The sequence below is a fragment of the Podarcis melisellensis genome (assembly GCF_964234715.1).
Source record: "Podarcis melisellensis genome assembly, chromosome: 5".
NCBI classification, from domain to species: domain Eukaryota; kingdom Metazoa; phylum Chordata; class Lepidosauria; order Squamata; family Lacertidae; genus Podarcis; species Podarcis melisellensis.
Window position 1 is genome coordinate 48148317 of NC_138537.1, and position 18233 is coordinate 48166549.

General features: G+C 41.1%; 1 pseudogene across 1 annotated transcript; it reads left to right on the plus strand.

Moving 5' to 3' along the window:
• The first annotated feature begins 896 nt into the window (after positions 1 to 896).
• LOC309369466 (large ribosomal subunit protein eL21 pseudogene) lies at positions 897 to 1367 on the plus strand (annotated as a pseudogene). The gene has a single exon. The product of its transcript is annotated as a large ribosomal subunit protein eL21 pseudogene (transcript).
• The last annotated feature ends 16866 nt before the right edge of the window (positions 1368 to 18233 follow it).

The following is an 18233-nucleotide window of genomic DNA, read 5'->3' on the forward strand; positions in this document are numbered from 1 at the left end:
AATAATTTAGGCAGGAGCAAGTGGCTCATATATTTTTTTTTTATGTGTGACATACAACCTCAAGTTTTACTTTTTCAACAAAAAAAAGAGGTGGTTTATTTGAAGGTGTAAGAGTCTATAAATTCTGTAAAGCTTATGATAGTTTATCACAGTGCTGGGCTGCTGTAGATCACTGTACAGAAGGTGTTCACATCAAGGATAAAAAATGGTAAAGTTTACACGGAGAGCTGATTAGACATAGCTTAGACGTGCTCCTCTTCTTCTGCTCTGTTTGCTTTGGAACATTATGTACTAATAACAGAGCTTACCAGTTTAAATCTCCACTAATGAACCCCATTCTAGATTTCACAGATTACTGGGTACGTGGGCTACAGTCCATAAACACTCCTTAAAAAACAACACCTCAGGCCAAGTAGGGCTGAGGAAGGAAACTCTGTCACATGTATTCCTAACTGACTGGGGATGGGTCCTGCATGTGTGACTCCGCAGCCCAATCTATCAGTTGGAATACAGGAACACCGGAAGCTGCTTTCTGCTGAGGGCTCGCCCATGCTTCAACTTGCTCCACCACTTTCTCTTGCCAAAACCCACTGTTTACTGCTAAATCGGAACAAATGTCCATTGGGTTTCCCGTAGATTGACTTTTGTTCTAATTCAGTGAGTTTTCCTGGTGGTACAAGCGAAAAACCTCTTGGCACGGGCCAAGTGGAAATGTGGATGAACCCTGAATCAGACCACTGGCCCATCTAACTCAGTTCTCTCTACACTGACTGACAGCGACTGACTAGAGTGTCAGGCACTGAGTGACTTAGGGCCAGTTACTACTTCTCAGCCGGACCTATCTTACAAGGTGAGGATAAAATGGGTCATAGAGGTTTTTTGGCCTCAGGCGCCATCTTACAGTTATTCATCAAGATGACCAACACCAAGGGAAAGAGGAGGGGGACATGTTACATGTTCTCAAGACACTTTTGCAAACATGATGTCGTCCCTCTTGCCACCCACATGCACATCCATAAGAAGGGTGATATTGTTGACATAAAGGGCATGGGCACAATTCAGAAAGGCATGCCCCACAAATGTTACCATGGGAAGACAGGAAGGGTATACAACATCACCCAGCATGCTGTGGGGATTATTGTGAACAAGAAGGTTCACAAATTGAGCATATTAAGCACCCAAAGAGCAGAGACAGCTTCTTGCAGCGTGTGAAAGAAAATGAAAGACAGAAAAATGAAGGAAAGGAAAAGGGAATTTGGTTTAAATGAAAATGCTAGCCTGCTCCTCCAAGAAAAGCTCACTTTGTGAGAAACAACGGCAAGGAGCCAGAACTGCTGGAAGCAATTCCATGAGAGTTTATGGCATGAAGAGTTTATATGAACAAAATAAAATACAATGTTGAGGACCTAAAAAAAAAGGGGGGTCATAGAGAACCATGTGCTTTACCTTGAGCTCCTTGGAGGAAAAGGAGGGATATACAGTAAATACAACCAACCAACCAACCAACCAACCAATCAATCAATCAATCATCAATCAATCAATCTCTCCTAGCCCTACCTAGAGATGTTGGAGATTGAACCTGGAACCTTCCATAAGCAAAGCAGATGTTCTACTGCTGACTTATGGGCCTTCCTTGACTGAGCTACGGTCTTTCCCTTCCATTGGTTTGCAAACAGGTAGCTTTGTCAACCAAACCAGTATTATGCAGAATAGTATAAGGAGCAGCTGGATGGCTATGGTCTCCCATACTTCCCAAAGTAGATTTGGGCTTCCATACCTCCATCTCCTTTCCAAGCAGCTGTATTACACTTACACACAGCTGCATCAGGGCACAGCCGTTTCAGAAAACATACTGACATCTCCACGACAATATGCATTATTCTTCCATGTCAAAAAGGGATGTGCGCTGCACAGGGTCGTGGCAATGGCACCACCAAGTCTCTCAGCAATAATATGAGCCTGTCCTGTCAAGCTCTCTGCAAGGCTGAGTGATTTCCAAGTCTCCCCTTCTGCTCCACTGTATCTCTCTCTCTACACGATACAATTTTGTTGTGACCTGAGGGCTTATTTGCTGTTCAATGAGCAGTACCACATCACACAACCACCCGCTGTTACATATCCAGCCTCTTATCCAGCTCCTTCCCCAGAAGAAAAATTCTGCATGGTGCCACCCTTGCGGTCAAAATAATAGCTGGAACTTTTATGTGCCCAAACCAAAGCTTGCGAAACACAGTAGCCGCTGACATATAATCTTTCTCTGGAAGACCTTGGCCTTAAGCTACAATTTCTGTGTGTGTGCCTGTAGGGAAAACAAGTATCTGGCAAACAGGAAAAAAAGCAAGGGAGACAAAGGAAGGCCAATAACAGTTATACAAACTGACGTAAAATACAAAAGTCGCAGTGATATCAAAATAATCCCCCAATAAAATAACAACGCATGCATTTTTCGTTGGTTTTCTGGAGGTTCATGGACACTCATTCTTATGTTAATTATGTAGCTTACAATAATTATTTTTACTGCTTCCATTTATTATATATATTGCAGAATATTTTATATTACATGATTTTTTTGAAATCCATTTTTGGTGTTGGGTGTAATAATAATAATAATAATAGTAATAATAATAATAATAATATATTTATACCCCGCCCATCTGGCTGAGTTTCCCCAGTCACTCTGGGCGGCTCCCAATCAAGTGTTAAAAACAATACAGCATTAAATATTAAAAACTTCCCTAAACAGTGCTGCCTTCAGATGTCTTTTAAAAATAGGATAGCTGCTTATTTCCTTGACATCTGATGGGAGGGTGTTCCACAAGGTGGGCACCACTACCAAGAAGGCCCTCTGTCTGATTCCCTGTAACCTTATTTCTCGCAATGAGGGAACTGCCAGAAGGCCCTCGGTGCTGGATCTCAGTGTCCGGGCTGAACAATAGGGGTGGAGGTGCTCCTTCAGGTATACAGGACCAAGGCTGTTTAGGGCTTTAAAGGTCAGCACCAACACTTTGAATTGTGCTCAGAAATGTACTGGGAGCCAATGCAGATCTCTCAGGACCGGTGTTATGTGGTCTCTGTGGCCGCTCCCAATCACCAGTCTAGCTGCTGCATTCTGGATTAGCTGTAGTTTCGGGGTCACCTTCAAAGGTAGCCCTTTGCATTGCTTGGACTAGTGCATTGCAGTAGTCCAAGCGAGAGATAACTAGAGCATGCACCACTCGGGCAAGACAGTCTGTGGGCAGGTAGGGTCTCTGCCTGCATACCATATGGAGCTGGTAGACAGCTGCCCTGCACACAGAATTGACCTGTGCCTCCATGGACAGCTGTGAGTCCAAAGTGACTCCCAGGCTGCACACCTGGTCCTTCAGGGGCACAGTTACCCCATTCAGGACCAGGGAGTTCCCCACACCCACCCACCCCCTGTCCCCCCAAAACCGGACTTCTGTCTTGTCAGGATTCAACCTCAATCTGTTAGCTGCCATCCATCCTCCAACTGCCTCCAGGCACTCACACAGGACATTCACCACCTTCACTGGTTCTGATTTAAAAGAGAGGTAGAGCTCGGTGTAGAATTCTATACATACAGACAATGATTTAAAACACAACAATTCATCAATATTACAAATAGCAGATACATGAGATTGCTGTGATAATTACGCTGCTAAAAGATAATTGCTGTACAGAAAAATTATAAACTCACAGTATGAATTGTAGCAGGGCTAATGAATGCAATATTTCTTGTGCAATATTTTGAAGGCAACAGGTTGTTGAGTTCACTTACCTAGGACTAGAAGGAACTTTGTGAGTCCCTGAAGAAATTTTGCAGGAACATGACAATCCAAAACAGACCCATTATCAGGATACTTACGTTACTATCCTAGTCCTACATGCCAGGTAGTCCCAGGGTGGCCAGCTATGAATTGCCAAAGAAGATTTGTGTTACCACCAAAAAGGACACTCAAAGAGGGTAGCAATTTGCATAAAATCGGCCTAAAATTCATATTTATAGACAGAAATGATAAGTATAATTTAAACAGAAATTCAATATGTCACCATTGTGGGAAATGACCTTTGTACCTGTTCTGTCAGCTGACCAGGTGCTGCTAATTGTTGATGGGCAACGTCCTGTTTCTTCTTCTTATGATAACCAGATTTAACCAGATTTGGATGGGACAGCCTTCTAGGAGAAGACACCTTCAAACTGACAACTGTCCTCTTATCGCCTTTCAAAATAATGGTGTATCCTCTGCAAAGTCAAACACAAGGCCACTCTAGGTAATTTGTCTATGAGACTCTAATAATGAAGAAGGGGTAAGGAAATGTACTAAATGAAGGAACGAAAAGTGATGCAATCTTCAGTAGACAATTTACTATCCAATGTCTCTTCAGTACTATAACACTTTTGTAAGCATTTCTCAAAGAGAAACCAAAACTCTCCCCCACAACTTAAAAAATATCTGCATGGGCCTACCAACCAGATGATCAAAAGAGTGGTCTGAATATGTATTTTCATTTATTTTTGAGATGCTATGGAAGAAAACATCTCTGTGATAGAACTGAATCAGAATTTTCCCAGTAGAAAAGTTATATTAATAAGAGCAACAAATTGTATTTTGTGCACATTTGCGGTGGTTTCCCCCCACTCCTATGTTGTAACTACTTCATTTGACCTGTCTTGTATTCCCAGCTTGGACACCTACTGCTGCTGCAATAGCTGTATTAAATGCAGTTGAAGCGTGTCTCAGATAACTATTGGGCAGCTTATTTTTTTGTTACTGTCTAGCAGAGTTATTGGTAGTTACACACATTGACAGGTGGTCTGCACTGAAAACCTCATCAACTGGTTAGTTGTTAACCAGTTTCCTTTGACGATTTCCCAAAGTCCGTGCAATAAACAACGAACTATTTTTGTGGTTTGTAATCTTCATACTAAAGTGATAGCATGAATGTTTTCCATCCACGTTATGCATCAGTATTAGAGAAGCCTCCTGGGCCTTTTGCTACAAATGTAAATATAATCCTAGCATTGAAATTGCATTATATTGTATGCTGCAAGCAACAAAGTGGAACAATAAGACTGTGATAGACATGGACCGTCAGTCCCTGTTATTATGGCTGCAGGTCTCTTTTCCCTTAGTAGATTCTCAAGTGTTTTGTCCACTTTGGTTTCAAATTACTCAAGAAATTGTATTTTAACCAATTCTGTGGGAAGGAGATTCTGCAGTTCAACAGGCTTCCGCCATTAGGAAATGTTCCCAGTCACCCATTATTTGCAACTTCTTTCATTTTTTGTGGTTTTAAATTGGAAGGTTTTAAAATTATTTTCATCTTTCCTCTCAGTTTTGTTCTGTGTGTTTAAGGACATTGAAGTGGCTAGCTGTCATAATTTGTTCTTTCTCAATGATGTCTAGGAATTGTGTTGGATAATTTCATTTTTAGTGAGGATATCAGCTGAAAGTAATCACTGGACAGTCTCAGTGGTCTAACCAGCTATGGAGGGGACAAGGGGAAGTGATACTAAAACCACACAATTAGTAAGAGGTTAATATAAAAAGTATATGGGGTGTTAGGGAAGGGGTAGCAACTCTGGTGAGGGACATGTCATGCTCCTTCTGGGGTAGTTTGTCCACCTCTGGACCCCAACCTGGACTACGGCTTCCTTCATGCCCATGCTGGCTGGGACTGATGGGATGAGAACTGTAGTCCAAAACAACTGGAGTACACCAGGCTGGAGAAGACTGCCAAAGAAGATCAGAACTGGCTCTCTTTGCACCTGCTCTTGCATTCATGCTGGAGATAACCACTCTAGAAAGATTAGGGGGGAAATGTGGGCATTGGTCCATAGAAGTCAATTCCTTGCTGATCTCCAAATCCCTTTTAAGAAGAGATTACCTTCTAGAGGTGAAGCTGTCCCTGTTCCCAGGATCTAGTATGGATTTGGATGTTCCACCAGATTGGAAGAGGTCCATGCAATTCTTCTCCAGTTTAGTACAGGTGAGTTCTTGTCCAGTAAGCTACAGGTATAGTGGCAAGTAGGTTTTGAGTTGTCAGTATCAGTTTCCCATCTGTAAGTGGGGAAGAATAATAACTACCTACCACAAGGGATAATTGTTGGGATGAATGAGATAATGATTGCAGAGCATTGGACACTAAAAATGGCACATAAATGATTAATGCTAAATAATTCTTGTTGATTGCTAGCAATTGGATTCTGGTCCAATTACTGCATTTTGGCATGCCTAAATTTTACATTTGTATCTTCCCTTGATTAAAAGACTGAGAAAGCTCTATTAGTCTTAATGCTGTACAGTGGTACCTCAGGTTACATACGCTTCAGGTTACATATGCTTCAGGTTACAGACTCCGCTAACCCAGAAATAGTGCTTCAGGTTAAGAATTTTGCTTCAGGATGAGAACAGAAATCGTGCTCCAGCAGCGCGGTGGCAGCAGGAGGCCCCATTAGCTAAAGTGGTGCTTCAGGTTAAGAACAGTTTCAGGTTAAGTATGGACCTCCGGAACGAATTAAGTACTTAACCTGAGGTAGCACTGTATTTTTATAAGATAAAAGGGATGTGCTAGTACCTAGCATCCAACCTTCCTCCTAGATTTATATCTTTTCATCTAATCATTGCCTGTCACTGTGCCAAATAGTATTAGTAGCTGTTGTCAGACAAGTCTAGCTTAGTAAATGGCAGTGCCTATTCAAGAGTCCTGCATATGGTAATATACATTTAATACCAGTCTTTCCCCAAAAGCAAAACTTCCAGTTTCCCATTTCTCACTCAGGCAAATACTAGACTCTGATGAATTCTGACACATTGCTATGCTAAAGATGACAAGGGATAAATTTCCCTCAAACAGCTTCAGTTTTTACACATAATTTGTCATAGTGTATGGGAGCAGGCTAGCCCCAAAATGTACAGAGCTATACTTAGGTTAGATTATTGCATAAATTTCCTATTCTTATGACAAGGAGCCAAACTGAAGTGAAAAAAAAAATATTAGTAAGATCCCAATGGAAAACATTTAAGTGGTTAGACAAAACAGCTGCAGTGAAAAGAACACTTCTACATAAACCCTCTAGTTTGGAAGAAATTAAAAGCAATGATCACAAGATAGGGTTTAGTCCCTTGGAGATGGCCCACTTAGATCATGTTCCAAATGAGATTGCCTTTGTGGAAGCAGTATTCAGCTCATGAAAAGGGAAAACTACTGGATCTAATCCACAGTGACTTTGCTTTTAGGATATGTAAAACCTCAAACCTAATTGCAAGTAGATGCTTCTGATAAAACATCCACTATGAGGTGGTAACTGATGAAAGCATGGGTCATGGTGACTTCTAGGGCTGTGCACTGGCTCTGGACAAACCCTAGACAGGTCAACATGGGATTTTCCCAGAGCAGGTCACACAGGGGCAAAAGAAGGGGGTACGGGGGGGTTGCAGTCTACCCTGGGTGTCACCCTGATGAGGGGTGACAAAATGGCGGGCGGCACTTGTCATTGCGGGGTCTGCAGCACACATGAGCCACGCGTCTTGGCGCCCGCAGGATCTGTGTTGTCTGCCCGCTGCCTCCCCCCAGCTGTAGGGTGCCTGAGGCCCCGCTACGTGCCCCATCCCTATGGGCGCCCATAGGGATGGGGCGTGCCGTGGCACCCGTAGGGATGGCATGGGACAGCCCTATGGGCAGTTTGCCCCACTCCTGGGCACGCCACCCCAGGTGCCCGAGAGGCTTCCTCCACCGCTCAGGTCACAGCAGCCCCAGGCCAGGTCCGCCCAGAGTAATCTGGGACTCCTAAAGGGCCTAAATTGATTCTGAAATTGGTATGGATCATCCCAGGTTGACTCAAACCCAATTTAGGGTGCTTAATCTGGCAAAGCCCTAATAACTTTACCACATCAAAAATGCATATGGAAATCTGGCTTTCTTTTAGGAAACAGATGTCATAGAACCATAGAACCATAGAAATGGAAGGGATCACAAGGGTCATCTAGTCCAATCGCCTGCAATGCAGGAATCTTTCACCCAAAGTTGGGCTTGAATCCACAACCCTGGAATTGTCTCTTGTTCTACCAGCTGAGCTATCCCAGGTATCTTGCAATCTACTTGTGATCTGAGAGATGTGTGAAAATATAACTTTGTAGCATTGGACTAGATTTGCAAAAAAATAAAAATAAAAATGAATTGGTAGCCAAAGCAGGTTGAATTCTGTGGCTCCATCCATTCAGAATATTCCAAACAAAGGAAGCAGCTTTATCAAAATACACATTGTCTTCGTCCAGTCTTTTGCACATCAGTCTAGTAAATTTTTAAGTTTCATGCTGCAGTCCTGTACACATTTATCTGGGACTAAAACCCATTGAACTTAATGCTGAGTTGACATGGATAGGATTGCACCATTAATGTGTTTATGCTTATGGACATGAGAATTAACCTTTTCACTCCCAAAAATCCCCTGCAATTATCATTTTGTATCATAAATATTTGTTTTAAATTTAGTATGTTTAGAGGAGTGTGGCAAAGAAACTGATTTGCTATCCATAATGAAAGCTTGCATGAGGTGTATGGCTTTTGGCTGTTATTATTATAAAGGACAGATTGTAGGGGCAGAAGGAATATTGCATGGGGGCTGGCAGATAGAGGAAGCTTGTGGAATTAGCGGAGGGAGATTGGGCCTTAGAGAAACATGAAGATGGTAATGTTCACCTTTACAAACATTTTGTAGCTGTGGCATTTACAATTCTGAACATCTAATCTATCTTGTTTCCCCCATCTTTCGCTGTATGACCTCATAAAATAAATGAACAGATTAATAATAATAATAATAATAATAATGGAAGTGAATGGATATGCCCACATAGCTCTTCATGAAGCTAATCAAAGTTAATTAGTTATGTGCTCTTAAATGTGACTTAGCCACCTGCAAGTTCCCCATGTGTGTGGATAATAAGTTCTTCTGGGACCTGCTAATGTCTGGGATAATAGGGGCCTTAAGATCTGATTGGTGGTTCTACGTTCAGTTGTGATTCTAATCCTAATAAATGCAACATGACAGCTCTATGTTGACTTGTTGTACTGGCAAAACTACAGGGAATTTTCATTCTTAGCCTGGAGAGAAAAACCTCTTTCTCAGAGCCAGCAAGGTAGAAGATAAAAAATGTCTTCAAATGTAATTCCACATCTGTCTAAGTTTAAAACAATGAACTCTGTGAAGGGGGGTAAAAAGCTTTCAGAATTGTATGAGTTGATGGAATGTATTTGGAATGTCATGCAAATCCATTAAGAATGAATTTCAGGTAAAATAGCATATCTTAAGAGCCATTCAAAAGACAGATGTGAGCCATATTGGGGATTGTCCAAGAATATTAGACCCAAGTAGCTGGCATTGCTTTGCAAATGACAGGAATATGGTTAAATTTGATATAATAACCTTCATACTGAATTATTCTGATAACTATTAAGTGATCTATTTATCATTGTTATGTAGCTATATTATTACAAAGCCTATTGACAGCTGTGAAAATTCCATTAACGTGTTACTGGACAAAAGTATCTATTACCAAATGATTAATTAATGTTTCAAATACAGCTGTGATGGGTAAGTGAACAGCTAAAATATGATGAAGAGGAATTGTTTTATTATTTATTTTGAATTAGTTGTAAAATGGGGTTCCTTTTGTACTGTAGCTCTTGCTGTTAGTGCTGGTATATATTTGGAAAAAACATTGATCTATTGGATCATGATAATAGCCCATTAACACAGATGCTTTTATCCTCATGGGGGTGGGGTCGAATGGGACTGTGCCTGCTCCTCTTTTCAGATACTGCACAGAACAAGGAGCTGGTAGGGAACTTGACATAAAGGGCAGGACTAGCAAGCATGGTTTTGCCTCATGCATATAATCTATGCCTGAAGGTAAATGTCTGTAAAAGCCCCAACTCAAGACATTTTTCTGCTTGAGGTAGAAGATAATACGGTGTCTCTCCCAGTTCCATATACAAAGCTAACGCCTCTGGCAATTCAATCTCGCTTCAACACTGCAAATGGGGCAGTGTCCTCAGCTACCCCTGAGGTCAGCAGGCTGTGTGTGATGCCCAGAGCTCTGTCTGGGAAGACTTCTTCAGGGTTCCCCATCCATCAGCACCAGCTGCCTAAGGCAAGTGCCTCACTTTGCCTGATAATAGGGCCAGCCCTGGCTAGATGAGGGTCAGGAGACTTCCCAATGTGTTCTGCATCAGATCTTTACTAATACTTGAGGGAATGTAAATTATATCAGTATAAACTCATGATTGCTGTGAAGCTGACAGAATATAGCTGAAAGACCATATGACAGCTTCAAAACTGCTGGGCTTTTCTTTCTTTTTTTTAAAAAAATAATTTTTATTAACCGACCAATCAAATCAAATCACATCACATCACATAAATTCCAAATTACAAAGCCGAATTTTTAAATTTTTGTGGGGGGTACCCATATTTCCAGTTCCGAAGGGGGGTCCAATCATCTACTTGCTGCTGCATTAATGTCCACAAATCTGTCCAAATAATGTTCATAATTCTATCCAATCCTATCTTGCTGTTTCCCACATCTCATCTTGTTATTTTCGTATATTTTTCCTTCTCTTTGCGACCTCTTCTGATAATCTCCTTAAGCAGGTATAAAACAAGTTGTAATCACGGCGGAAGAGGATTGGAAAAAATTTAAAGAATATTTAAAGAAATACTGTAAAATTAATGAATGTTAGAATGACTCTGGATTATAAAATAAGGGGTTAATAGCGGCAAGGGATAATTTAAAGAAAATAAATAATATTAAAATTGAGTTAAAAGTAAGGGAAGGATTTGCTGACAAATTAATCAGAAATTAGAATACAGAAAGGGGAGGTATGAGGAAGTCGGGAAAGTAAGTTATAAGAAAGAAAAATCTGAATTTATATGTGTTTTATGTTTGTATTTTTTATAATGTCTTTTTTCTTTTTTTTCTTTTTTCATTTGTTGGTTATCGTGTTGTGTTGGAATGTTATAAATTTGTGGAAACTTTAATAAAAAATTATTTAAAAAAATAAAACAAAACAAGTTGTAATCATGTGTGAGTTTTTCCGTTCGTCCAATAGCCATATCGAGATGGTTTCCATATATCATCACTTCCATAGATCAAAGCACTCTTTCCATCATTAATCTTCGTAATTCTGTCACCTTCATTAGTCCTCTGAGGAGGTTTGCCCGCAGTATAAAAACAGACCCGTTCCTCCTCCTAGACATAAATCTTTCGACAGAACTTGCCAAAATGGCGACGCTGTTTTTTGCTGCGACATCCCAAAGCTCTTGTACTTTCCTCGGTCTCCTTAAAACATGCTTTTGGTTAGAGTTTGTTTTCACACAGTCTTACATCATCCAGCTTAGGTCATTTGATCGGCATTTCAGACTTGTGGGGAGGGATTATTGGTTAATCACATAGAAGAAAGAAATAAAAGTTTCCGCCCCTCCCCCATCCAGTCCCGCTGCCGACATACCGAGCCTTGATGTGTCTTCTCATGATATATTCCTGTTTATCCGACCCGTCTTCTTTTGGAGAGGTCCCTTCAATTAGCATTCTTTACTCCCCATTCCTCACTTGAAATATGTGGATTTGCTTCTTCCTAATTGTTTATTTTCAAGTTGCTGCAGCTAGTGGCGCGATCAGAGACAGCGTCCAGGAGAGCCGAAGTCCACACAAGGGTGTTCAACCTAGTGCCCACACCCCCTTGAATCCGGGGGTGATTTATGGGCACAGCAGGCAAAGGCAGTCCCCCCCATTCCCTTGGGGGGGGGCAGGGAGGCTGAATACTCCCATTACAGCCTCTTAATTACCTCGTGTGGGTCAGAGAGATGTTATTGTCGGCCATCTTCCAATGCGCCCCTAGTGGCCCCCTCGCTGGGCTTTTCTTTCAGTTGAATGTTCATGTTGAAAACAATTGGTCACAGAAATACTTTGTAGCCCTTTCCATTTGGTTAGATCTGGTTTGATTCACTCTATGTTGTAGTTTGGCTCATCATAAAATAGGCATTTGCTTGGTTTATTGTGTGCATTGCTCTACCTTTTGTCTCACCATACATGATTTGCTGTGCCACTCATGCATTTCCAAAAGGTGGGTCCTTTAGCTGTGCACAAATGGCTTCTTAAAAATTTCCACCATACTTGTGAACAGAGATATTTTCTTTGTGTGTGTGTGGCATTTCTCTAGGGCAGTGGTTTTCAACCTGGGCAACTCTATTATGCTGGTGTAAACCCTGGTGCACCAGAAGCCCAGAATAGCAGCAAATAAAATCCGCTTATATGCCATTAACTGATAAGACTTGTCAACCAGTTCTTCTAAAGTCTTCCTAAATTATAAAGCTCCAAAATACAGACCAAAAGAGAGCAGGTCTGGGAAGATCAAGGCATACAATGGGTACCACCAGTGAAAAGGCCCTGCTTCGTGTAGGTCCTGCCCTGTCATTTGATAGGGTGCCCTCCTTCTTGGCATGGAATGCTCTCTGTTGGAGTCTCCATGTCCAGTACAAAGACCATAAGAAGGGAGAGCAGGGACCTTGAAGTTCCCAACAGCTGTTAAGCAAGCAAGCAAGCAAGCACACAGGTCACCTTGGTCACATACAGGACGCATATGTCCTGGCCAGGCCTGCACCCAATCTTGTTTTTGTACAATCTTGTTTGTCCTCAGTAACCAAAATTATTTTATCAACATATACAAGCAGAAAAGTTGTTTTCCTTCATTTGCAAGGAATCATACAAAACAAAGTAGCACTAATAAAGAAAAGTTCCAGGGTGGCAACAGAAAGCAAACTAAAAATGCTTTTGCAGTTCATCAAAACTATCCAGCAATATCAAGTTATAGGAAAACTGGTGCTATTAACAGTAATCATTCTAGTTGGTTAATTAGTTTGGCAACTTCCATGCACATGACGTGTGATGCTAATTATTTCCCCAAAGAGTTAAATGATAACTAATCAGAGGCAGCTACAGTTGCAAACGGCAACAAAATATCTGTGAAAGGAAGAGGAGCAGGTTTGCTCAAGTGTGTTGCAGGTAGAAATACTGTTTGGAATGAAGTGAGAGCAGTCGGTTACTTGTTCAAATTAACAAATAAGAAAGTTTTGAGAATTTAAATTCTAGATTAAAATTGATTATTTAATTGAGAAGGGGATTGTAACATAAACACTGGGGCCTAATTTGAATAGTAGAGTGCCTGGTATCTGGTGGGCAGACCAAAGCACTTGTCAGGAGAGCTATGAGATTCAGGTGAGGGTCAGATGCCTTGTCAATCCCAGCAGGTATATAACAGGACGACTCGGTGCCTGCGGTGCCTCCCTTCCCATCGGAAGCATCCCCAATCCCATTCCTACTTGTGTGCAAATAGGAGGGGTGGGGATCCCTCAGCTGGGTAGGGAGGCTTCACATTGCCTATCAGAGTAGCCCTGATCTGAACTCCTACTTGCGTGCAAGCAGGAGGGGGGTGGGATCCCTCAGATGCAGTCCAGAAGATCTCAGTTTCACTCTTCGCATTAGTGCAGGCATTTTTTTTTTTTAATGAGATGAATACGGTACATTGTAAAATCTCAGTTAATGTCAGTTGGTCTAAATCAGGTATAAATATATTTGGACACAACAAGTATACCTGGTGTTTTGTTCCTGTTCATATGTTGTGAACTTAAAAGTTGACAGACAACCTTTATTACTGTGGAATGTACTTTACAATGTTCCTGACATATATTTCAGCTTTCTGGATTTATTTTTCATCTGGCCTTCAGATATGAAAAGCAGAGTGATTTAACACCTGTAAAGATTTGTCATCCATGTGACAAAATAAAAAGTATACCATTTGCAATAAACTTTGCATAAAATTGTTGCATAAAATTTGCATTTAATTTTAACGATTCTAAGAACGTCAGGGAAAAGGGTTGGGCCTCGCGCATGTTCACTTCATCAAATCAGGCCTCAGCTCTCATGCTATCTGCTTCTGCTGCATGTTGTAGTCTCCATGACAAAGGCTGCTGTGGAATCTCAGGAGCCCAGGAAAGGAGATGCCAATAATAACGGAGAGCTTTGAAGTTCTTTGAAGTTTGACCACAGTCTCCTCAACACCTAAGCGTACCTAAATGTAAGTTAAACCCAACAATTTATGTGGAGCTCAACAACTTTGCCCGGCCCTCACACATGTTCACTTCATCAAATCTGGCCCTCTTTGAAAAAAGTTTGGACATGAATGCTTTTAAGATAGTTTTTAGAGCAGGCTGGTATCAGGGTTCAGGAGGGTCTCTTGTCTTACAATTAATGTTAACCGTCTCACTTATGCCATGGTCTACAGCAGTAAACCACAAAAATAAATTCCAATTCACATACTCCTGTTTACAAATTCTTGTTTTTTCAGTTCTGGAAATCATATGATTGCTTATTAATTTGTTTTCCCTCAATTTGTCAGAAAACTGGGTGTGTGCCGGAAGAGACTGGCATTCAAAGCAATTACAATAGAAGAAGCTGACTGACAAGATGCAAATCACATGTCTGAAGAGATTGGAGCAATCATTTGTTTGAAAAGATCAGGGTCTTCTATGCCTTGCCTTGAAGCCTAATTAATTTCTGCTTCATTACAATAGAAGCAACTGAGCTGATTTCAAAATATTTGGCTAGGTTAGTCAGTGCCTTGAATTCAAACATTCCCACTCGTTTAAAGAAGCACTTATTCCTTCCATTTTTGTCATATTCTCCAGAGGGACACTTCTGACAGCTGAAATAGAGCCAGTAAATTTCTTTTCCATTAAGTTACAAATTGTACAACAGTATACTAAAGTAATTACACCATAAATCTTCTTGCTATGAAGTTTGAGACTTACATTGTTTCCCAGGAAGTAAAAACTAAGTGCAAAATAAAAATCTCTGCAATATTTATGTATACATGTATACATGGCTGACTTGCCCATGAGGCTCGGTGAGGCAGTCACCTCAGGTGGCAGACTGGGGCAGCTGGGGGAGCAGATCTGACCCCCAGAGAAGCACACTCCTTGCATCCTCCACACAAACCCTACTGCTCCTCTCTGGTCTTGTTTTTTTCTCCTGTGCCATCTTCATTGCCCTGGGGCTTCCACAACACACCTCCAATCACCTCAGGGGCATTTTCTGTTTTGCCTCAAGTGGAAAAACATCAGCTGGCCTTGCATGTATATACTGATCCCATAAAATTTTGCATCAAACCACCTACACCACTAGGGCTTCCCATTCACTTCAACAGAGACATCAGGTTATTATTTCTAACTCTTTCTTGAATCCATGGAAAGAAGTGGTAAGAAATAGTTTTAGTTAACTTGCATCCCTTCCATTCAATAAAACAAGAAATTGAGCTATCCAAAATTCCAGAACTGCCTGTCACTCATGGGAAGGCAAACTAAGTCCCGGGGGCCAGATCCGGCCCAATCGCCTTCTAAATCTGGCCTGTGGATGGTCCGGGAATCAGCATGTTTTTACATGAGTAGAATGTGTCCTTTTATTTAAAATGGATGTCTGGCCCTAAATGGACAAATTAACCCCTTTGGACTGGTGCTTACTCTAGGGACTTTAAAGACCACACTGTGGAGCTGTTGCCCCCTGGTGTTTGTAAGGTATACTTGACTTAGCTTGCCTGGAAACAATATATATTTCTTCGGTGGGTGTTTGGGAGGGGATAAGAGGGATAAGAGGGAAGGTTAGGATTATAGGATAAAAGAGGGTCATAGGATAAAAGAGGATAATAAGCGGACAACAAGAAGAAACCAGAGATCAGAAAGGGGGAGTTCTAAAGATAAGGATGGGGAAGGAGGGGAAAGACCCGAGGAGAGTGGGTGGGACACCGGGGGAGAGAAAGACATCGCGTCAAGAGGAGATCAAAGACTTAGACTGTCTATGGGTCAAAATAAAGGAAGAATTTAAGCAAAATGAGACATACATGGAAAATAAATTAGGGGAAATGCATGAACTGATAGATAAAAAAATTGAAGAGGCAGTAGGAGAGCTCTCACTAAAAATTCAAGACCTATCAGCAAAGTCTAAGGTAATTGAGGAGTCCAATAAAAAATTACAGAAAGAGATGAGGGAACAGAAAAAAGAGACAGGGAGAATGAGGGAAGAACTGAGTGAGCTAAATAAAGCACAGGACAGGATTTGGGACAACCTCGCAATGGCTGACATGCGACAAAAGCAACTTCATTTAAAATTCAGAGGTGTAGCAGAAGAAAGAAATGAGGACGTCAGAAAGAAAATGACTAAGGAGTTATCTAAATGGTTGGGTCTGAGAGAAGAAGAGGTAGCATCTACGATAGATAATGTATTTAGAATGTCTAGACCACAACACCTAAGAACTAACAAATTTCTGGGTGACTGTCTGGTGATATTTAATTCTTTAGAAATGAGGAACTTAATTTTAAGGACAAGCTACCGTAATAAACTAAGAATTGAAGGCAGGCCTATCATTATCTACAAAGAAATTCCAATTAGATTGTTACGAAAAAGAGAGGGCTATAGACAAGTGGTAGCTGCCTTAAAGAGAAATGGAATACAATATAGGTGGGAGTTCCCTGAAGGGATTACTTTCTTCTATAAAGATAAGAAATTCAGACTGACCGATACACAGGAAACAGAGAAGTTTCTGAGAAGGTATGAAAGAGAGCTGGGAAAGACAGAGTATAGAGTAGGGGATAAGGAGGATTTGAAAAGGAATGGACAGGAAAAGGAGGAAGAGAGGGAGGGAAGAGGGATAGATCCAGGAGAGAGGGTGGTAAGCTCAGGAGATGAAGACGAAGAAGCCGCAGTGGGAGATAAAGCGGCGGAAGAGGAGGGGCTCCTAGGAGGCAAAGGCGCCAGTTTTTAAATCTGTTTTTTGACTTGAGTTATAGTAGCCGAATTTAAACAACACTGGACACTTTAAAATTTTTATCATGGAACGTGAATGGGTTGAATGAGAAAGTTAAAAGGAATAAAATTCAAAAAGCTTTGAAAAGTAAGAAATGTGATGTAATCAGCTTTCAGGAAACTCATATTGCGAAGAGACACAGACACATTTTGGTGAATAAAAAAATGGGAGTAGAATTTGTAAACTCGGATGTAAATAAAAAAAAAGGAGTGGTAATATACGCTAAGGAAAAGTGGGAGCCAACACAGATTTGTAATGATGAGGAAGGCAGAATATTAGGTATCCAACTAAATTTTCGAGGGGAAAGAATCAATGTAGTGTCGGTCTATGCCCCGAACACAAATGGAGCAAAGTTTTTTGAAAAACTAGAAAGTATGTTGCTGGAACTAGAACCCTATAAACTGATTTTGATGGGAGATTGGAATGGGGTGCCAACACCGAGTCTGGACAGAAGTGAAAATCAGAGGACTGCAAACAGGGGGAAACTCCCCAATTCTTTCAAAGAACTAGCGGAAAACTTAGATCTAATCGATATTTGGAGGCACCGAAACCCCACCACCAAACAGTTTACCCACTACTCAGAGCCCCACCAGAGTTGGGGCAGGATTGATCAGTTTTGGGTGACTAGGGCTTTAGCATGGAGAGTCAAGAGATGTGAGATACAACCTAGGACCCTCTCAGATCACTGCCCCTTGACTCTAGAAATTAAAAACGAATTGAAAGGACAGTTTAGGTGGAAGATGAACGAATATTTATTCGAAAATGAGGAAGTGCTGGAAAGGGCAAAAAAAACTCTGAGAGAGTATCTGGAGATAAATTCAAATACAGACACCCCAATAGAGACGGTATGGGATGCCGGTAAGGCAGTCCTGAGGGGACTCTTAATACAACAAAATAGCTATAGAAAGAAGCAAAGGGAGAAGAAGAAGGAAGGCATTTTAGCCCAATTGAGAGACTATGAAAGGAAACTGGCCTTAAACCCGACAGATGAAGGGATTAATCAAACGATGAAGGTGCTACAGTCCCAATACTCAGCCATTCTGAATCAAGAGGTAGAACAGAAAATTAAATTCACAAGACAGAAATATTTTGAGTCGGCAAATAAAATGGGGAAGTTACTTGCGTGGCAGCTTAGGAAAAGAAAGAAACAAAATACGATTAACAAACTAATTGTGGATGAGAGAGTGATAGAAGACCCAGATGAAATTGAAAATAGGTTTGTTGCGTTTTTTGAAAAGCTGTACGAAAAAGGAGAAGAAGGCAGTATAGAAATAGAGAACTATCTAGATCAAGAAGAAAGAAAATTTTTCACAGAAGAG